This window comes from Phascolarctos cinereus, unplaced genomic scaffold, assembly GCF_003287225.1.
Source record: "Phascolarctos cinereus isolate Bilbo 61053 unplaced genomic scaffold, phaCin_HiC Scaffold_726;HRSCAF=1367, whole genome shotgun sequence".
Lineage (NCBI taxonomy): Eukaryota > Metazoa > Chordata > Mammalia > Diprotodontia > Phascolarctidae > Phascolarctos > Phascolarctos cinereus.
In genome coordinates, this window is record NW_027556098.1 from 65,777,705 (window position 1) to 65,800,937 (window position 23,233).

At 36.6% G+C, this 23,233-nt stretch overlaps 1 protein-coding gene and 2 pseudogenes across 1 annotated transcript in view; 2 read left to right on the forward strand and 1 right to left on the reverse strand.

Moving 5' to 3' along the window:
- CFAP47 (cilia and flagella associated protein 47) overlaps positions 1-23,233 on the forward strand; it is an 890,592-nt gene that overhangs the window by 389,835 nt on the left and 477,524 nt on the right.
- LOC110201690 (ubiquitin-conjugating enzyme E2 N pseudogene) lies at positions 913-1,371 on the forward strand (annotated as a pseudogene).
- On the reverse strand, positions 19,337-20,165 carry LOC110201691 (S-adenosylmethionine decarboxylase proenzyme pseudogene; annotated as a pseudogene).

A 23,233-nucleotide genomic window follows, 5' to 3' on the forward strand; every position in this document is an offset into this window, starting at 1 on the left:
GTGATTATTGATAAATCAAAATAAATTAATAAAATTTAAAAAAAATCAATAGAGCAAGAGCTTCCTCTAGCACATGAAACAAAGAAATAAAAAAAAAAAAACACTGCACGAATACAGTAATGTATATATCTCCTTTTTCTTTTAAATGTAACTTCCTTCTGCAGAAGCTTAGGTTTGAAAAAGGGGACTATAGATGCCACTGCCACTGGCCATGAAATCATATTTCTGCTTTCTGTTGTGGGGCTCTGAACACAACTCTCTCTTCTCTTCCTATCCTCTGTTTTTTTTTTCTCTCTCTCTCATAAGCTTCTCCCAACACTCATGCTGAGCTAGCTCTGGTAATGCAAGCATCAACCTCATCATCTGTGTGTACATCCCTGGAAAGTATACTGCCCAGGAAAATGAACTTATCTGCAACATTCATCATTTCTCCATTTGCTGTAACCAATAGTTCCATACATATGGTGTGGTGTTGGCTAATGGAAAATCTGTGTTTTCTTGTCGTTAATTGTTAGGCCAAAATTAGCACAAGCAGCAGAGGATTGATCCATACTTTGTTGCACGTCAGCCTCAGAGGCTGCACTGAATGCACAACTATCTTGGAACAAAAAGTCACACACCAATTCTCTCTCCACTTTGGTCCTGGCTTGTAGCCTATTCAAGTTCAATAATTTACCCCCAGTGCAGTAGCTGACTTTGATGCTCTTTTTGTCCTTGTTGAAAGTATCCAACAACATTGTAGAAAATATCCTGCTAAAAAGCAGGCACAGACATTTCCCTTGGGGTTCTGTGGCAGAGGCAGTGAAGGCGTCCAGGTGACGTCTCCCAGAAGTGAAACTGGGACTTCCACTTGTGGGTAGGGCATGCGGAGCCGGAGATGAGACCCCGAGGCTGAATTCTGGATCAGACAAGATGGCCAGACTGCCCTACAAGATTATTAATGAAACCCAGTGTTTTCTGGCAGAACTAGTTCCTGGGATAAAAGCAGAACCAGATGAAAGCAACCCATGTCATTTTCATGTGGTCATTGCAGGCCCACAGGATTCTCCCTTTGAAGGAGGGACTTTTAAACCTGAACTATTTCTTCCAGAAGACTACCCAGTGGCAGCTCCTGAAGTATGTTTCATGAGCAAAATTTATCACTCTAATGTAGACAAGTTGGTAAGAATATGTTTAGGTATTTTGAAAGATAATTGGTCTCCAGCATTGCAGATCCATACAGTGCTGCTCTCAATCCAAGCTTTGTTAAGTGCTCCCAATTCAGATGATCCATTAGCAAATGATGTAGCCGAGCAGTGGAAGACCAATGAAGCTCAAGCCATAGAAATAGCCAGAGCATGGACTAAGCTACATGTCATAAATAATATTTAAATTCAATCTCAACATTAAGTGTGCATCACTTCTCCTGTTCTGCAAAGACCTCTTCCTTTTTTGTTTGCATTTAATGGACACAGTCTTAGAAACATTACAGAATAAAAACCCAGACCATCTTCAGTCCTTTGCTGATTAAATGCACACTAGCAAAAAAATAAATAAATAAAAAACAGGCAAGCAAGCCCTGCTTCCCTCCATTGGTGACTGGGAAAGCACGAAAATATTGCCCATTATCCACAACCTGGGCAAGCATGCTATCATGAAAGTGACTTGCAATAATGATGAAGTTTTTGGGGCCACAAAATTTTGCCAGAATTTTCCACGAGCCCTCACAACTGACAGTATCAAGGGCCTTAATTAGGTTGACAAATGTTATATAGGGACCTCTGTTCTTCTCCTATTGTTTCTCCTGGAGTTGTCAGGGCAACAAACACCATATCAACTGTTCCTCAGCCCTTTCTGAAGCCACACTGGCTCTTGGGTAGATGACCACCTTCCAGGTTAAGGATTATTGAAGAATCTGGCAAGAATATTGCCAGTAATGTCTAAGAGACCTCCCCTGTGATTGTTGTAGGACAACCTATTTCTCTTTCCTTTATAGGGATGGACAATGGAGGCATTCTAGAACTCCTGGGGGATAATTTCCTTTTGCAATATAACCTGGAAAATTTTAGTCAGTTTTTGTATGAGCAGTGTAAATTTCAGCTGGAATAGAATCAGCAAAGTGCTTTGCCTCATTAGAAGAGCCTAATGATACTCAAAACTTTTTCAGTTGGAAATTCTGCTAGAGAGGGATTGACTTCAATCTGAGGTGTACGGTTAATGACATCAGCATTGGTTGTCCATTGAGAATACTACGGAAATGTTCAGTCGATCTCTCTAGGATCCTGTCCTTATCACTAATCAATGTGTCTCCATCAGCACTGAGTAGCTGAGATACACTATAGGTCTTTGGCTCATAAATAACTTCCAGGGCATCATAAAAGTGCTTTGAATTGTTACTGTCAAAGTAAAACTGAATTTCATTTACCTTCTTACTAAGCCAAGAATCCTGCATTTCTCTAAACTTCACTTGCACTTTTCTTTTGATGGAGTTAAACACTGCCTTTTTAAAGGTGGTTGAAATAGTTCATCCTTCAGGTAAACACTGTGAAGTTCTTGTTTTTCATTTTAACAGCTTCTGAATTTCCCCATCATTTTTTTCAAACCAATCTTGAGATCTTTGTGAGTATTCTGGCCCATGAGTAAATGCAGTGTGGGTACAGAAAATCTCTGAAAGCTGCTCACTCCTTTTCAGGTCCACTGTTGCCAACCGTGTGTTGTTTCAACTTTCCCTCCAAGTTAGCAACAAACTGTTTATAATAGGTGCTGTAACCTGTTGTCAGTAAGTGTTCTGGTAGGTGTATTGCCTTGGGGCCAATGTTCTTTTTAAATGTGAATGTTTAGCTTAGAGAGAATAAGTCTATGATCAGTCCAGCACTCTGTGTCACACATCACTTTCTTCACTCTCACATCCTAATAGTCTATCAAGTGCCAATGCTTGCTGTGAGTGTATATCCATGAAGTTTTATTGCATTTAGGTAAACAGAAAGCAGTGTTGATGATGAGAGGATGCACACGTCTTCAGTAGTAAGTGACCTTTGTTGTGGCTGTTTCCAACTCCATTCCTCCTAAGGATTCTCTGCCATGTCTAGTAATCTGAGCCTACTCTGGTGTTAAAATCACATGGAATTACAAGCTTGTCCTCTTTTGGCACACTGATGTTGAGGTTCTCTACTTCTTCATAAAAATTTTCTTTATCCTCACCAGTTTTTCATGATGGGAACATATACACTGATGATGGTGGCATGGTGCTTTCCTGCAAGGGGAAATGGTATTGTCATGAGTCTGTTGTTCATTCCTTTTGGGAAGCATATAAGTTTGTTGACTAGATTAGTTTTAATTGCAAAACTTACACCAGATTCATGACACTACCCTTCACTGTGGCCACTCGAGAAAAAATATGCAACTTAGTAAGTTGGCCTTCATTTACCAGGCTGCTATTTGGAAGTGATATCTACTGAGTTCTCATGAAACAAAGCTGTTCATCTTTCAGGTCTACTAGATCTCATGTTGTCATTAAGTGTGTCCCCTTTCCATGCGCCGATAGTGAGCGGAATCATCTTTACGAAAATTTGTGTGTGTGTGTGTGTGTGTGTGTGTTTCCAGCTTCAGGGTAGAATGGACTGCTGTGGCAAGCAGGTGAAGCAGATAATTGTTGTTGTTGTTGTTGTTGTTCTTATTTTAGGCAATGGGGTTAAGTGACTTGCCCAGGATCACACAGCTAGTAAGTGTTATGTGTCTGAGGCCGGATTTGAACTCAGGTCCTCCTGAATCCAGGGCCAGTGCTCTATCCATTGTGCCAGCTAGCTGCCCCAAGCAGATAATTTTTAATGCACCTATTCTAGCTCCTTCCTCACTTTAGGAGATGAACAGTGCTGTCCTTATAAAAGGCTGCTCAGACACCCAGGGGGATGACAAATCCTGCTGCTGCTTCAGTATAGTGAGAAGAAACCCTATGGTCTGGGTTGCTGATGCGCAGGGTTGTGATTACAACTCCCAATGTATCTGCAACTGCTGCTTTGTCACTTGCCTGGTGCCACAGGACTTTGAGGTAGAGAAATGGTCAAATGGTATGGATGATGTCTTCTGACATGTAAATTGGCTTTAAGTGAGACTATGCAAAGTCATTGGCCTCACTCTGCCTTCCAGAGTCATCAAAGTCCAGTGGCAAGACAAAAGTTAAGATGACTGGTGATAGCCCTGGATACAGTGGATGAATCTTAGTATCTTTGATATATGACCAAGCTCTAAGCACTCCTGCTTCAGATGCTTTCGTGGCGTCTGCAGGATAAAGTCTTTGCATGCTTAGGGTAGACATCCCCCCTCCAACTCACTGATAGGTTTGAGACCCTTTGCTTACCCTCAACCTGATTTAGCCTGTCTGCCCAAAGGCTGTGGCCAGGTCTTATGCTACAGCTTCTTGGAGCCAGAGGAGAGAGCTGGAGGACAGATGGACACCAAAAGCGTATGGCAGCCCTCAAATCAATGATGCTAGTCTTCCTGAACACCCCACACCTCATTAGTGGGATAACCTCATCAATCTATAAGATCCCTTCAGCTTTGATCCCCCACTTCATCATCATGCTTTGCCTCTCTGGTGGGTAGAACCAAGAACTCCAAATTCCCCTTTAAGGAGAGAGCTCAGCTCAGATATCTCCTCATTTCTTGCCTATTTGGGGGCTTTATTGACTGATTTCTCCACCAAGTTTCCTGAATAGAGTCCTGTCTGCCCCATACCCTGTCACTTTTCAGCTTCCTTTTGTACTTGTCTTTACCTATTAAATTGTAACTTCTTTGAGAATAGGAACTGTTATTTATTTGTTTAACATTTAACAAAATAAGTTTATTCAATAATAGCATGAAAGGAATGTCCAGCAGCTCCTCTTGCTTCCAATTCTTCCTCCCTCTTGATCAGAAGGGTGTATTGAGTCACACACTTATGGGAAATCCTCTCCTCTCTGTTTGGAGGACTTGAAATGCAGACTACAAAACTCTTCCCAATGCCTTCCTTTATAGAGGGCAGAAACTGTACTCTTAGATCCCTCCACTTTGCATCTGCTGTCCTGCCTCATTTCAACTCCATGAAACAATATGCACCCCTGCAAGGGTTTTCTTTCTTTTTATTAATTGTATGTACAGATTTTAGTACAGTTCCTGGCTCATTATATAAATATTTATTGGATTGGATTGGTCCATCAAACCAGAGGAGCCTGACTACTTGTGCACTTGGTTTTTATGTCTTAAGCAATTAGGAAGCTACTAAATATTGGAGTCTTCGTACTGTGGTGTAGTTGAGTCTTTTTTTAAAAATTCAATAAGTTTTTGTTGATGTTTTCTGTTCTTACATCACCATAGTTATCCCTGAGTATCTCCTCTCGTGATCCAAGAGTGTAATCCCATATGACAAGTAGTATTTTTTTAGAGATGAAAACAAATCAGCACAACTGATCAATACATTGAAAAAGTCTGAAAACTTGTGCAATGTGTAAAATCGGTAGACTCCCAATGGGGATGTGTTCTCATATCTCTTCATTCAAGTCTTGCTTGATATTTTTAATTTTGTTATTTACTTTTGAGATTTTGCTGTGACATTCTTTTTTTTCCCTTCATATTTTATCCCCATCACTTAGCACAGTGCCTGGCATATAGTTGGTGCTAAATAAATGTTTATTGATTGGCTGCTTTGGTGACTGCAGGTCTAAATTATATGCAGGGTATATCATATAAACATTTCATAGTAGCATATGCACATTTGTAAAACAGAAATAAATAATCATAGAAATAATAACAATGGTAGAACTACTAAACAACATGACAGGTCAAACAGCAAAAATAAGCAAGGTTATTAACTGAATGGAGATGCAAAAAAGGCATATGATAGAATACAAAGAAAAAAGATGACATGAAAATATAATAAACAGATGTACATAGTTAAATAACACATACAACTATGAACATTGGTAATTACATTCAAATTATACATTATAAGAGTAAATATTAACATTATCTGGCCCCCTGTGTAACTTTCCTCAGTTTTACCTGGGACATAGTAAATTATTATAGTCACAGAGCAAATAGTTCTAACTCTCCTTTGCTATGTTTATCTCTCTGCCCAATACCTGTGATAGTCAGTGATGTTGTCTGATCATAATCGTCATCAGACTAGCAGTCTTGTCTACCTAAATCTGATCCAAAAAAAGGCCCAAGCTGGCTAATAATGTTATTATTTTCTGAGGGAATTGTCTGTCCCTGAGCAGGCTTCCTTAGTTAAAGCTGTTGTTGTTATTGTTGAATCATTTCAGTCATGTCTAACTTTCTGTGACCTCATTTGGGCTTTTCTTGGCAAAAATACTAGACTGGTTTGGATTGCCATTTTCTTCTCCAGCTCATTTTATAGATGAGGAACCTGAGACAAACAGGGTTAAGTGACTTGCTTAGGGTCACACAACCAGTGTCTGAGGCTGGATTTGAACTTAGATCATCCTGACTCCTGGGCCAGTGCTATATCCACTGAGCCACCTGGCTGCTAAAGTACTAGGTAGAAAAGGTCTTGCTGCTTGATTGATATGGTATTATTTGAATTGGTTATAGGAGTACAGTATTCTTCACTTTAAACATCTCTTTTTGATCCCTTGTTTGCATCAGACAAATTTTGACTAGCAGGCAACCTCCTTTACATATTTGTCTACTGAGGCAAATAGCTCCCAGTTTCAACATACTCATTTGGAAAGCCACCTAATTGGTAAATAAGTGATCATAATAAATTGTCTTTAGCAGACATCTCTGGAGATACTTTGTAAACAGGCAAGTTGCCTAGCCTCTCCACAATCAGGTATGGAGTAGCTGTCCATTGGGCAGGTAGGTGGCACCATAGTGCATACAGTGCTGGGCCTGGAGTCAGAAAGACTCATTTTTATGAGTTAAAATCTGGCCTCAGACACTTACTAGCTGTGTGACCCTGGGCAAGTCACTTAACCCTTTTTGCCTTAGTTTCCTCATCTATGAAATGAACCAGAGAAGGAAATGGCAAATCCCTGCAGTATCTTTGCCAAGAAAACTTCAGATGGGGTCATGAAGTATCAGACGCAACTGAAAATGACTGAACAGTAAAAAGCTTTCCATTGGTCTGCTAACTTATATGTCATAAGAATGTCATTATTTCGTAGCTGGATTCTGTCACTTTGTTAGAAGTCCTGATAATGAACATGAGCTTCTTACGGTTCTTTATTTTTTTGAGCATTATTGCTGACAGATGATAGGACTAGGTAGAAAGCTACTTCCAGGTTTGTCCTCTATGAGAGACGCAATGGATGTGAATGTCTGCAGTCTCACCTTTCTCAGAGACAACAAAGCACAGGCCTACAGGTAGCCATGGCTTGTACCCAAATATCAGTAGAATATAAAGTTAGTGACATTATTCTTGGTGGTGTTGTATGCATGGGCATGCTCACCCCACTGAGATTTTTATTCTAGTCTCACTGTTTCCAATATACGTATTGGAGTATACCTTAAATGTTCAGGTTGCAAGTCCCCTTCAAAGTGTGAGGCGTTGTGCTAGGCTCTTTGATGCAAGCAAAAACGAATATCTCTTTGAGCGTCATACTTTGAATTCCTCTACCATGGTATGAATGGATACCCACCTGTTATTTCTCACTGACTGCCTACTTCAAAGCCAGAAACTCCAGCCTCTGGGGAGCGTGATGGTTCTCACGATCAATTCCATCAGCGATGCCAAAAGTAGCTGGTTTCATGTGACCCTCCTGGTTCAGTTCTGCTCCTAAGCCACCTACTTCTACTGAGCTTCTGTAAATAGGACAGAAGGCTTACAAGCATAGGTCAGTACATGTGAGGCAGCTGACCAAGACATATCTGTCTGACCAATGGTTCCCAAAGGTCTTTTTTAGTGCTAAACAACTTTGTTGCCTTTTTTGTCTCTGCATTCTTCAGACATGTACGTATGAGTGAGGCCATTTGTTATTTTAACAACAGCAGTGTAGTTTTTAATAAATGTTTAATAGTAATTGCCAAATCTGAGAAAAGTCCTGATATGAAGGATTTCTGGTCTTGGCTATGCCAGGAGTACTTCTCTGGGTCAGCTCTCAAACTCTGTTGTGATATAATACTTGACAGAAGCTCCACAAAACTGGACCTTGTCAAGTGAAAGTATCAGGCAACTTTTCTCTAAGAAATCCTAGCTTTTATTCCTATCTTTCCTCCAGAGTCTCCCTGGGTTTTCCCAAACACAATGATGCCATCAAGGTAAACCAACACTTGAAGATAATTCATGTCACCAACAATTTTTTCCATCAGTATTTGGAAGGTCGGAGGTCCCCTTGAGATAGTTCAAGGCTTATGTTAGAACTGGCAAAATCTGTCTAGACAGAGAAAATCTGTATTTTCTTTGTGTTTATCTGCTCTAGGAATCTGGCAATCACCATTGTACAAATACAATAGAGAAAACCTTTGGCTGCCTAATGAGGCACCATGAATACTTGACATGTAGTATTATTCTACTTTAGTTTTCTAGTTTAAAGTCCAATAGCCTACAAATATACGTACCTTTTTATTTTTGGGTGCCACCATTATGGGTGATGCATAGAAGTCAATTAGGTTCAGTGATGATACCATTCACCAACAGGTTCTTGGGATGTTCTCTGAATCCATCCATTCCAAACAAAGATTTTTTTTTAGATCTTTCCTAGAGGGGTTGAGTCAGTGAACATGATCCTGTGGCTTGCTACCCGTGTATATCCCACATCCCAGTAATGCAGTTAGAACACCTCTGTCCTCTTACAGAGCTTCATCTTAGCTACTTGCTGTATTCCTTTGGTACAAGGTCAAATATCTTAGAAGCCACCTCATTGGCTGGAGAGTGAAGAGTGATCTTTTGTTGGTGATCACTGTCACTGTATCACTTTATCCTCCTTTATGCTTCAACATCAGCTGCATACAGAGTTAAAATGTACAGATGTTACTCACAGCCCATTGTATGGTGTATCCTGCTACTATTCTGAATATACTAGATTTGGTTCCAATTAGAGCTAATACTACATTAACACGGAAAGGGCTGGACAAACCAGGGCCAGAATGTCCATTATTTTGTTGACACAGGCAATGGGCAATATTTTCAAGAAATCACAAAGACATCTCAATGTATCTCAAATATGTGTAGTTTTTGTTACTCAGTCCAATACCAAAATCTCTTAAAAAGGTAATAAGTATGAAGTCCCAAGTATCCATATAGAAAAGAGTGAGTAGAAATTGCAGATTTCATTGCCATTGCTTCCTGGAACTAGGGAAGTCTCTTTCCTGGGCTCCATTTCTGTTTCCCTGATTCTAATCCTTATAGAACTCAGCCTCTGAAATACCAAGGTCCCATTCTCCTTTGTAGTACATTTCACTTGTGTATGGCCATTCCTTTCAGAGTTGTAATGTAAGTCAAGCTTCCCTCCTTGGTCTTTCCTACATGACAGCAAATATATATGTTATTTTGTTGTGGTCCTCAGTCCCTTGCTCAATAGTAATAATATTAAAAGCAACAGTAAGAATTTACATAGAGCTTTAAGATTTCAAAGCAATGTTAACATATTACTTTTCCACAGCTCATAGTTTTGAATAAGAATGACCCATTGTAAATGGCTAGATAGCTGGTTGTGATCTGAACACTGATTTCCTGTTGACCTTTACATGGAATCTCAGAAGCCATACAAACTGTGAAACAGTCTCTCTTATCATAAATTTTCTGATAAAATCAGTGCCATGTATTTATTTGTTTATTTATTTATTTATTAATTCATTCATTCACATATTGACTAATTGATTGATTGATTTCCTCCTCTTTCATGATTATCTTATCTTAATTGCCTGTGACTGTTTTGCAAAAAGATGATAGATACCCTTTTAATATTTGGGAATGTGACTTGTAATTTGAAACTACATTATGTGTAAGTATACATCACATTTTCATTTTCACAGGTAACCTTTACTTACCAAATGTTGGATTTCTTGTTTGAGTGATATAATAGGGAAAATTTACCTAAGCTGACATTGATAGATAGAATTTTGCTTCAAGGAAGACTATTAATGTTTTCCCAAAAGTAAATATTTTTCATCTGTGACTGTTCTACTCAGATGTGTAAGTATGATAGTTTAGGAGCAATGCATTATTATGTTAGCATCATGACGATTTGATATATAGGATGCCATTGCATTGGAATTTACAAACCAAAGAATTTATCCTATGTACGTGCAATTAAATTTGAACTTAGAGGATTTGCTTTTGTCATGACAACTATATTGCCACTTCAGAGGCTGTGTCCCCTTGAGCAAGTAAGTTAGTTTCTCTGGGTTTCATTTTCCTTTTATGTTAAATGAAGAGCTCAGATTGAACAAGTTCTAAGGTCACTTTCAGTCCTATGATTTTGGGATTCTATAAGTTTGATGCCCAGAAAATGGAAACAGAACTTAATTCTTAAGAAATGAAAATCAGCAAAAATAAATCTTATTTATTGCATGAGAAGAGTATTATATAGCTACTTTACTGGATGGCATCTATTTTCCCTCCTTAAATCTAAGTCTAACAGTTCGATGTACTGAGCTGGTTGGCAGGCAAGCACATTTTTATGGGCTGGATTATTCTTTCACTTGACGTATGATTTTCTCTACACCTACTCCCTTGGCTCCTCCTACTCTAGGAAATTAGCTTTCCTTTAAACCAGCTTGGCAAAGACAGGGAAAAGTTGTAGATACCTGCTTCAATGCCATCCAAGCTGGTTAGCTAAATCCAAGCCATTGCTTCTTATTAATGTGCCTTGAGAAATCCCACTAAAAGTACTATCTCTGACATGGGAAGTTGCACAGATGTATCAATTAACTATTTTTTTTTTAAATCTTGTAGTTAGACTTGCACAGGAATAATACCACAGTTTAAAATATCTGTGTCTATTTGTCTGTCTCTCTGTCTCTGTCTGTCTGTCTCTGACTATCTGTCCCTGTGTTTGTGTCTGTTTCTGTCTGTCTGTGTCTGTCTCCCCGTCTCCCCATCCCAGCTGTCACAATCACCTTACTCTGATGTATCCCAGCAATGATACACACCACTTAGTGGTGCAGGTGGTTAACAGCTTTTTTTCTTTTTTTCAAATATGCCTGTTTAGGAGACAAAGTAAATGTTTAAACATTTAAATGTAAATAATTTTTTTTTTGTGAACAAAAATAAGCCTTCCTTAGGGAGATGGAGTGGGAACGGGAAGGATGAGGCTCAGAGTTATGAACCTGTTTTCTCTGGGGAAAAACAGGAAGAGAAAAAGAAGAGAAGGAAGAATAAAAAAAATCACTAGGTTCCATCTGCGGCCTCAACAGATTTCAGGAATGAAAGAGCTGTCTCCACATATCTCAGGTGTAAAATTTACCCACCCAAGTTTTGTTTCAAAGTGCTGGCGATCACATAAAGACTCTCCGCCCCGACCTTCTCCTCTACATTCTGCATCTTCTAGCTCAAAGGTTCCTTTCTTCCCCCTTCTTCCCACAATTTCAAAAGGTGGGTCATGGCAAGTTTGTCTGTCAATATCAAGCCCTCTGTCTATTGTCAAGGTCAGCTCAAAACTTCTCAGGGTTGAGGAGGGGAATGATAAAAGTCCTCTGCCCTAAGCCTACATTTTCCACAGATTTTCTACGGATCATCTTGGTGTCTGTAGTAGGTGTGTCCAAGGATGTCTTGCGTAGATATAACTGTGGTTCTAAGAGTGTCACATGATAACTTAAGAAGAGATATGCACCATTGTCATTTTTTGAATATAAAAGAGGTAATACCTAAATAATCTTCATAGACATGATTCCACGATTAGTTTGTATTCAGTAAATGTACTCACTCCATTGCTCAGCGTCAAAGTTCTGGGTGTAAGAGCTTTCCTTGGGTGTCTTAACCTGAACAAATTTTGACTTTGTTCTTTTAAAAAATCTCAATAAATAAAAATGTTTTAAGATACTGCTGAACCATATATCAGTATATAAAACTTAAAACTAAGTATTATATTTGAAAGATTTTTTGTGCAAGGAAAGGGATAATAGAAAAGGAACTACTCAGTGTTGGCGGAGAGGGAAAGAAGCCTTAGGGTTTTGCAAAGGAAATTGGCTTAGCTATATGGTGGCACAGAAAGAAAGTGACTCTATTCTTCCTTCTTGATATGAGTAGTGCCATTTTAGAATACTCCCCTAAATCAGCTATATCTAAACCTTATGTTTAACTTCGTTTACTCCAATTATTGTACAAGGACAACCAAAAACCTACCCTGTCTCAGAATCCTGAGGCCAAAAACAAACCAGCACATTACATTATTTTTATTAATTAAGAATAAAACCAAAGTTTCATGAATTTTTAAAAGGACTTATTTATACATCTCTGTTTAATTTTAACAAGGCACAATTTCTGCTAAGTGGTGTTTAAGCATTCTTGAAATTTGTTAGTCATTTGAATTGCAGGTCTTGGTTTATTACTCCTATACTTAGCTTATTGTTTTAATTAAATGTTGACTTCATATAATAATTCTGATTCTCTCAGAGATGTGATTACTAAAGCATAATAACAAAGCATTTTTTCTTCCATTTTTAGTAGTCAATCAAGGGTTGAATAATCTATAGATATTTTGAAATATTTGTAAGGGAAAAATTTCCCTAACATTTAGTTTTCTTCAAAGATATGCCCCGAACTATATACTTTTTTCTATACTGTTACAATTTTTACATTTTATAAAGAACAGAATGATTTGATTCTAAGAAGAAAGATATTTCATATTTGTTTGCCATTTTAAACCTTTTCCAAAGCATAGTCATACCAGTTACTGAATTTTATTTTTCCATTATTTCTTTGAATTATTATCACCATTTTAGAGATGAGGAAATTGAGGGTCTAGATCAGAGAAAGTACACCAAGGAAAATTTTTTTTGGAGGTGACACAATCTTGAAAACACTGAGAGATTTAAAAAATATTATTTCATTCTGAACTTGAGAAATAAAAGAAGCATTTCTATAACTTGATAGAATAGAAAAAAGATGATTGTGTATCAAAGTACAAGTCTATTACATACAACTTGCCACTCTTTTAAAATATATAATAAAGCTATCGTGTAACTGTTTTTTCCTCTTTCTTTTCTTCTCCTCCACTGCCCTTGAGACGGTTACCATAACACACACACATATATCTGTGTGTTTGTATATATATATGTGTGTGTGTAAAACTGTGTTATGCATATTTCTATTTATTAGTTCTTTCTCTGGATGCAGATAGCATTTCCCCTTATATATTCTTTTGCAGTTAATTTGGGTATTTATAATAGTCAAATTTAGTACAAATGTAGCCAATATGAGAAGGAAAGCCGAAAATTAGGGAAAAAAATTTATAGACAGTTTCTCAGATAAAGGCTCATATCTCAGATATATAAAGAACTTTGTCAAATCTCTAAGAATACGAATTATTCCTCAATTGATGAACACCCAAAGGATATGGACAGGCAGTTTTCCAATGAAGAAATCAAAACAATTTATAGTCATAAAAAATGCTCTAAAAAATTATTGATTAAAGAAATACAAATTAAAAAATCTTGAGATATCTTTTTATACCTATTAGATTGGCTAAAATGATAAAAGGGGAAAGTGACAAATGTAGGCAGGGATGTGGAAAAACTGGGACACCAATTCATAGTTGATGGAACTATGAACTGATGCAATCATTTTGGAGAGCAATCTGGAATTATGCCCAAAGAGTTATTAAACTGCCTATACTTTTTGACCCAGCAGTATCACTTCTACATCTATTTCCCAAAATGATTAAAGAAAAAAGAAAAGAACCTAAATGTTTATAGCAACTGTCTTTGTAGTGGCAAAGAACTGGAAATTGCAGAGATGCCCATCAATTAGGGAATAACTGAATAAGTTGTGATATGTGATTTTGATGGAATACTACTATGATATAAGAAATCATGGCCTCAATGATCTTAGGAAAACACAGCTAAACTTGCACAAAATAATGGGGAGTGAAATGAACAGAATTAAGAGAACATTGTATACAGTAACAGCAATATTGTTATATATATGCATATATATAATACATAAATTAATACAATTTATGTATAAAATATATATACAATATAACCTTGTGAGATTTGTGCTATTGTAATTTTTATAGATGAGATAACTGAGGTGGAAAAAAGTTAAGTGACTTGTCCATAGTCACTTCGTAGCTAAGTCACTAAGCGTAGTCACTAAGTAGTGTGAGGTAGGATTTTAACTTTTCTTATTCTCAAGTCCACCATTCTATTCACTATGCTATACTGCTTTTATCTTACATGATTATAGCTTTTTAAATATATAATATTTCTTTTACCTTCTCTTTTTTGTATTCTATTCCTTTTCGATAAAGTATGCATTTTTAGAGCCATATTCCATTTGTGGGTTCCTTTCTCGAAGTGTCTTTCAGTTCAATACTTTATGCATTTGTTATTGAAATTCAATGTCATGAATTTTATTGCTAAAAATAAAATCACCTAATCTAAAATAAACTCACCTTGGTTTCTGTGAATTACTGCTTCAAGTTTTTTTTTCAATTAACAAGCATATTTTTTCTTTCTACTCACCTTCAATCTTCCCTGCTTCCCACTCCTACCCCAAATCCTTCTAACAAATAAATAAGCAACAAAAATAACTTCCAAATTGGTTGTGTCCAAAAATGCATCTTGATATTATCACCTCTCTGTTAGGAAGTAAATAGTATGCTTCATTATCCATCCTCTGGAAATGTGGTCGATCAGAATGCTTGTCTTTCCAAGTTGCTTTGTCTTTACAATGTTGATACTATATAGATTTTCCTCACCTGGAACTGCTCTCTTTATACATGTCTTCCCAGGCTTCTCTGAAACTATCCCTTTCTTTATTTCTTTTGGTGTAACAATATTCTCTCACATTGATGTGCCACAATTTGTTCAATGATTCCCTAACTGACTCCCTTCATTTCCACCTTGCTACTGCAGAAGATTATTATATATATTTTTGTACAAATGGTCTTTTCCTTTTCTTTGATCACTTTTATGTGTGAGATTATTAGTAATATTACTTATCAAAGGGAATATACACAGTTCAATAACTTGGAGTATAGTTCTAAATTGTTTTTTAGAATGGCTTAACCAATTTACAATTCCATAGTTTACTACTCTTTTTTTCCAGGCACTGTATTTCCTACTCTCTTTCCTAGCTGATTTGGTAGATATATGTGAACAGTTTTCTCTCTCCCCCTACATGTTCAGTTTCACTCATTCTTGACCATATTCTAAGATATCTGTTGAATACATATTTTATGAGCTCTTTGTATATGTATTGCATCTCTAGTCATTACAGGATTGATGTGCATTGATATGATTAATTCAAAATATAATAGAGTTGTTTCTAGCATCACTTAATAAACATACTTAGTACTTAATTTTTTAAAAGATGCTGCCTTATTATCTGTCATTATAAGCAGAGCTAGCTTTTCTACTAATTCTATTTTTTAATTTTAATTTTTATTATTAATAATTAATTTTTAATTTAATTTAATTTAATTTTTTAAGTGGTACATTACAGTGTCTGGAGTAGGTGGTCTATAGGAATTTTCCCTCCCATTAAAGGGGCCTGTGAACTGAGGAAGTTGGTGCTTTATGGACTCTAGCTAGTTGATGCTCAGAAATTAGCAGGGGATGAGTATTTTAGGTATACGGAAAGCATTATAACACAAGAATTATGTAGAACATCATGCTATTGTTTTTGCTAAAGCTTTGTATTTACATGAGCATTTGAATCCTTAACTGCTAAATAGCTTTTAACTCTCCCTGTGGTTTTGAAAAAACTAATAATTGCTGTTGAGTTCACTATCCTTCTCCTCTACCCTAAATAGTTTTCATTCTATTTTACATTTTAAATCGATTTATGCAAAGAAGATAGTTTTCTTCCCCCTCATCCAGATTCCTAAGTGAACTTCCAAATCTGATTAAACAATTATATCCCATGATTGAGTCTAATGAGCCAAAATGCCCCAATTCCTCTCAGAATGAAAGTAATCAATGAACAGATGATGAAGAATGTCTGAAGTCTTTAATGCCAAGAGAAATATTTATTCTAAAATTAGATACATACTTGTGTCAGATGGAATAAAAATAACAACATTCTGATTGCTTGGGGGAGTAATTGCTTGTTGTCTGTTCAGACAGCTAGATAGTCTCAGGACTTTGAAAAAGAAGCAGGATGGTTCTCAGATATATTCCCAAATTGTATTCACATGATTCTGATCAGTTTTCAACAGAACCCCAGTTTCTCTCATTTGTCTCATTTTCTTCCCTAGTGTATTTTTTCCCCTCTTTCCTTTCTTTAAAATCACCAAAACATAACAAAACTAACTCCTAGACACATCTTATTTGACTTCCTGATAGCACTGAAATTTTTAGGGGATACTGGTATCATCAAACTCCTTTCCCATTAGAATACAAACTCTTTATATTTATAAAATATTTTGTGATTGCTTGCTTTTTTATTTTTCTCTTTACCTTAATGTTCTTTTCTTGAGACTACTTGAAAATCTATTCCATTAAAGATCCATTTTACCACCTGTCAGATTATACTCAGTTTTTCTGGGAAGTTATTCTTGGTAGTAACTCTATATCTTTTGCTTTTTGGAATACCATAGTCCATGTTCTCTGCTCCTTTATAATGATAGCTGCTAAACCTTGTGTGATACTGACTGATGTTCTTTGCTCCTTGAATTTTTTCTTTCTGGCAAGTTGAACTACGTATGTAGTATGCATATGAACACATATGTATGTATGTATGTGTGTGTGTACACATATACATATACATACAAACATATGGATTTTGATGGTGATGTTCCTGGGAGTATTCATTTTGACTACTTTTACTTTTCTGTTTTGGTTCTATGGAATCTTGGGAGTTTTTTTTCATGATTTATTGAAATATAATATTGAAGATCTTTTTTTCTAAATCATAGTGTTCAGGTAGTCCGTGATTCTTAAGTTATGTCTCATTGATCTGTTTTCTGAGTCAGTTGTTTTGACATTTTCTTCTACTTTTTTTTCAATTTGTAAACTTTGTTTTAGTCTTCATTATCTCATTATCTTCTGTTTTGTCCATTCCACTTTTCAGTGAATCTATTATTTGAACAAGGTTTTGTGCCTAATTATTTATTTTTTGTTTGCCTATTCATGCATCCATTCACCCATTCATTCATTTATATATTTATTCATTTACTTATTTACTTATTAATTTGTTTATTAATTTAATTGTATTTTGTTCTCTCATCCATTTACTTATATATTCATCCATTTCTCTTCCTTCTCTCTTTTTTCCTTCCCTCCCTCCCTCCTTCCTCCTTTTCCATCTTTCCTTCCTTACTTCTTTTTTATCCATCCATCCTTCCTTCCTTCCTTCCTTCCTTCCTTCCTTCCTTCCTTCCTTCCTTCCTTCCTTCCTTCCTTCCTTCCTTCCTTCCTTCCTTCCTTCCTTCCTTCCTTCCTTCCTTCCTTCCTTCCTTCCTTTCTTTCTTCCTTTTTCTTTATGCAGTTTGTTCTGGGAAACCCAGAATAGCTGACATACTGGAAGCTCTGGGGCCTGAGTATGAGGTCCCCCACCTTCCGGGAGACTTCACTGTGCTGCTGTCTTGGGTGAGTGAATGAATTAAAGTTCTGCTTCTGTGCAACCCAGGCACTGGGTTCTGGGTGCAGAGTGTTTATTTATAAATATGGAAGGAACAAAATACCACTGCACCAGTCCAGAAAGAGTTAAAACAAAGTTGCAAGGACAAGAAGGAAATATAAAATTTTATTTAATTTTGCTGGTCTCACAGCAGTTACGATCCCACAGTTACTTGCTAAAAATACAAACTCTTGAAAGCCTGAATATACTAGCTGTTCATTAAATGACCATTTTTGAACATGCCTTGTTTTTTTATGAATAGCATTTTTTTTCACTGTCTGTCCAGATAATCTAGACAGTTCTTACTGTGCAGTCATTTACTTGATGCCATCAAATTATGGTTAAAAGAATCACCACATTAATGAAGAGGAATAATAGATAAAGTTACAACACCATCAAATACAGCATAATAGTGTCACGTACCACAATATCACAGAACTTTCAATCATAAGATTAAAAAGGTATATCGATTTTGTTTGGAACAACAAAATTAGGTTAACAGTATATTGTTTACCCACAATTAGGTTGAAATGGCTGCTAAAGAAAAAGCTATAGTGAATGATCCAAGCTGGCCAGCATATCTAGTCTGGTAAATTCCATATCCTTTACACTAAATCTCCCTATTGAATTTGTTAATTTTTAAAAAAAATATTTGGAGGTCTTTGTTATACATTTGGTGCTATATTAACTGTGGAGTATGGAAATGGCATCGTTAGAGGCTTCATAACTCTGCCAATTCACTTTAATCTTAACCAACACATATTGGAGAAAGTCTTGGTGCTCCACCCCCCTATCCTTCCCAGTCACTCATGAAAGAGAACACCAAACCCACCTTGACCTGAATTAAAATCTGAACTGAGTTGTTTCCCCAAAGGTGAAAGGCTAATGCTAAACTCAGTGTAATTGTATATTATTCATTTTATTGATCTTAAAGAACTAAAGATACAGGGAGCAAAAGTAATGTTCAGATACTCAAAATTATATAATAAGTAAAATCATCAGCTCTAATAACCATTAATTTTCTTAAAATTTCTAAATTCCTCAAGTGTAAAGAAACATTTGTGTTTAAGTAGAAATAAGTTTCATTAGAATTAATAGAGAATAATGTGATCTAGAAATTGGAAGAAACTGCCCATAAAAAAATATCTGGCAGCAATTTAACAGAATAGTCCCAGATGATTTAAGCTGAGGCCAACACCTAATGGGGACAAAAGGCTTGTCTGTGGGGAATTTTTGGTGATACCTGGAGAAAAATTATACTATGCATAATCCTAATTGAATTGTTTTTGCAAGTGCAAAATCTCTTACAGTAAAAGTTTTTCTCTACATGCACTTGAAGTTCACAGCAAGAGTGGCTTAGAATACCTACACACAGAAGAAAGCCGTCACGCAAAATATCAAACTCCTTGATATAATAATGCATACAATTCAAAATGATTATAGTGTGACTACATCTAGGGATTTCCACAACTTCAGGGTGGTGTTATAGAAAGCATGGGCCCCTGTTTCACTAACTAGAGAGCTTCTACCACCTTCTATTCACTGTCTGTCCAGATAATCTAGACAGTTCTTACTGTGCAGTCATTCACTTGATGCCATCAAATCATGGTTAAAAGAATCACCACATTAATGAAGAGGAACAATAGATAAAGTTACAAATTAATTCAATTAGGATTATGCATAGTGTAATTTTTCTCCAGGTATAGTATTCTCTTTTTGTGGTTTTTCTTCATTTTTCTTAATCAACTCTGCTGTTGCAGCTGATTCTTAGCAAAACTGGTAAAAATGAAATTGTAATTATGAAATCAAACAATCTGGCGATCAAGATGTTTAAACCCTTTAATCTTTTGGGATGAAGAAAACACTGTGCGACATTTAGAGCTCTGATCTACAAAGACAGTAGTCACAAATTTTCTAGGCTTGAAAATTTACACTACTTTCATCATCAGGTCATCGTGAAAGGTCTGACATAGGTTTGCTTCAAAGCTAACATAAGAAAATTCTGATCTTGGAGTGATGTGAATAGTCTAGTAAGTTTCCACCAATTTTGTTCCATTCCTTAAATACCCACAAAGATTGAACATTGTAGCATCAATGACAGAACCTGGTGTCAGGTCAGGAATTCCACTCACATGAGTGACATCATTTGCAGGAACACCATCTTGTATCTAGAACTTGTCCATAAGAGCTGGATCAAGCTCACTTATCAGAATTTCCATTCTCTGATCTGGCTGATTTATCACCAGACTCTCTGGCAAATCCAGAATATATGAGTACCAACAGTCAGAATTCATATGCCGCATACAAGATGCTGCTCCATTTGAGAAAATTTCATTAAGGAATTCTTCTTCCTGAAAATTGCTGTGTGGGTACTTCTGGTGGGAAGGCTTCATGAAATTCTTACAAGATTAAAAGAATCTTTGGATTGAGTCAAACCCCCTGTACTCCCTAACAGGGGGACCCATGCTTGTAGTAAGAGGGTGGTACCGCATGCCTTCAAAATGAAAAGCCTCTTGGAGAAAAACATGCTACTCTCACTGAGTACATAAGCTTCTTGCTTGTCAGTTTTTGTCATAGTTATGATTAAACAATGCACATTCTCCAAAAGTTTGTCCTACTCAAATCTTGGGATGGTGCAGAGATCCCTAGATCCTTTGCTCTCCTCTGGCTGCTGCCTGGAGAACCACATGTCAAGAAGCTTCTCGGTCCCTTCAAAGAAGTGTGCAGCTTCGAACTGTAAGACAAGGGAACAACAAAGAACCTCAGAAAATCAACTAAATTAAATCTCTTCTCCCCCTGCTGCCACCTCTGCCCTGAGGGTTGTCCCTGCCGCTTCTTTAAATTTCAAGAGTTATTTATTTTATTTTTGCGTATGTGTGGTTCTTTTTTTTTTTTGCTTCTGTTATAATTTCACATTAACTTAAGAAAATATTGATAGAAATTTTCTCAGGGTTTTTTTTTTTCCTCTCATGTAAAAGTTGACTGTGAGTCTGTGTTGGAAATAGAGACAGATGCTATTCAGTCTCTTTTACTCCACTGGTTGCCATTATAGAGAAGAGGATAGAGCGAGTGCTTGCTAATGTCAGGAGCCATGCTGTGTAAACCTCAGCATTTTAAACTATTAACAGCTATATAAAACATTGCTCCAAATAGCTACCAATTAGAGAAAAATAAATCAAAAGAACCCCAAGGTTTCCCCTCAGACCCAGAAAATTTGCAAAGATGACAGAACATGCAAATACTCGGTTTGTGTCAAGCAACTAACAAATTGTTGGTGAACCTGTCAATTGGTCCATAAATTCTGGAAAACAATTTGGAAGTATACTAAAATATTGTAAAAATGTTCACACTTTTTGACCTACAGGTCCCACTGTTAGGTATGCACATATGTGCACACACATGTGTATGCATATATGTATCTCTGTGTGTGTATGTATGGATAGGTAGATAGAGATATATCAAGGACAGAAAAAGTTCCCTTATACACGAAAATATTCATGGCACTTTTATGTTAGCCAAAAGTTGGAAAAAATAGCCATTGATTTGGGTAATTTTAAAATAAATTGTGGTACATGGCAGTAATGAAATATTACCGTAATAGGTACCATAAGAACCACTCATGAATATGAAAAAAAATAGAGAAAAGTGAGATGGCATATATGAAGTGACAAAAAGTGTAGTCAGCAGAACCAGGAAAATAATGTACACAATGATTATTGTTGTTTAGTTATTTTTGAGTTGTGTCCACCTTTTCATGACTTTTTTTGGGGTGGGATTTTCTTGACAAAGATATTGGAGTGGTTTACCATTTCCTTTTCCAGGTGATTTTTACAGATGAGTAAACTGAGGCAAACAACAATAAGTGATTTGCCCAGGGTCACACAGTTATTAAGTGTCTGAGGCCAGATTTGAACTCATGAAAAGGAGTCTTTAGAACTCCAAGTTGGACATCCTACCCACTGTGCCACCCAGCTGCCCAATGATTACAACACTGTGAATAGGTAGAAGAACATTCTTGCTATTCATTTAACCTCAAGCAAGTCACTTATTCTTCTTGGGGTTCAGTTACTATATCTGTAAAAAGAAAGGCTTTTATTAGATTACCTCTAAAGTCTCTTCTAGCTCTGGATGCAAAACTCTATCACATTGATAATAATGAAAATAAAACTGGATACTACAATAACTAGCACAATATTGGATATTGAGAAGATAAGAGAAAAGACTTTCTTTACGAAGGTGGAGAACTATGGCTATAGATTATTGCATATATTTTCAGATTTTGTTTATAAGTTTCATTCAAGCTTAACTGCTTTTTTTCTTTTATGACAAGGGATGATTTACTGTTTATGGGCTGGGGATACATGTAGAAATGACAGTCATGTAAAAAGTAGAAAATAAACTTTTGAAAAATTTCCAAATGACACAAGATTTAATGTTACAAGTAGTATGTTGGATGACAATCAGTTTCTTATTAAAACGTCTTGACAGGCTGAAACAGAATGAACTAAATCTGATAAAATGAATTTTAGGAAGCATAAAGATAAATGTTACACTCTGGTTTAGAAAATGAACTTTGCAACTACAAAATGGTGGGGTAGCTATATATCACTTCTGAAAAGATTCTGTGGTTTTAATGGGTTTTATACCCACTGGGCATATATATTTTCCTGGGAGGGTGAGACCTAAACATCAAAACCTGAAATAGTTTATGAGACTGACGGATTGGAACTTTATATTTCTGTTCTACATTATTCAAACATTTCTCTCTGAGATCCAGGGTTAGTTTCATTCTCTAGCTGATGGTTGTTTTCTTCTAGAAACACTGTGGTGAATGTAGAGAGTCATCTCCCACAGAGACTAAGAACTTATGATATCCAGACTTAACAACTTCACAAGTTGGATATGTCCAGCTCAGCATCTGTACTTGGTTTCCTACCATCAGTCAAAGAAATAAAAAAGGGCTAGTAGCAAGGGACTCAAGTCCCAGATTCACGTTCATAGCAGCCCACACAAGAGCTTTAGTTGCCATGTGCTTGACATGTAGTTGAACATTTTTGTCTGGCTGGAGGAAGGTCTGTAGTTCTGTTCTCACACCTCTATGTAGAGGCTGGAAGATTCCTGCTGTGCTCAACAGATTGGCAGAGAAGAAAGAAGGAGACAGATGACTGCCTTTTACAGACCCACTGAGGAATTAGCATTTTTTACAATGCGGCCAATAAGGAGGCTGCTACATCATTTGTAAGCACAAGCCTTCAGTGATAAGCCCCACATATTCCCAGAAATTGCCAGAAGAACTTTGATATATAGCATATGAGATAGCCCCTTCTGCCCTGTTTCCATGCATACCCCATGTTTCACATATTTCTTCTCCACTCCTCAATCCTATTTATTGGTATTAAGCTCTTGTTTCCATTGATCCTACTCTTTCTCTCTTCCTATCCCTGATAGAGTAAGGGACTAGATAACCTGTCCTGGCTATCTCACCAGATTATTGTGAAAATGAAGATAATAAATGTATGATGATATAAA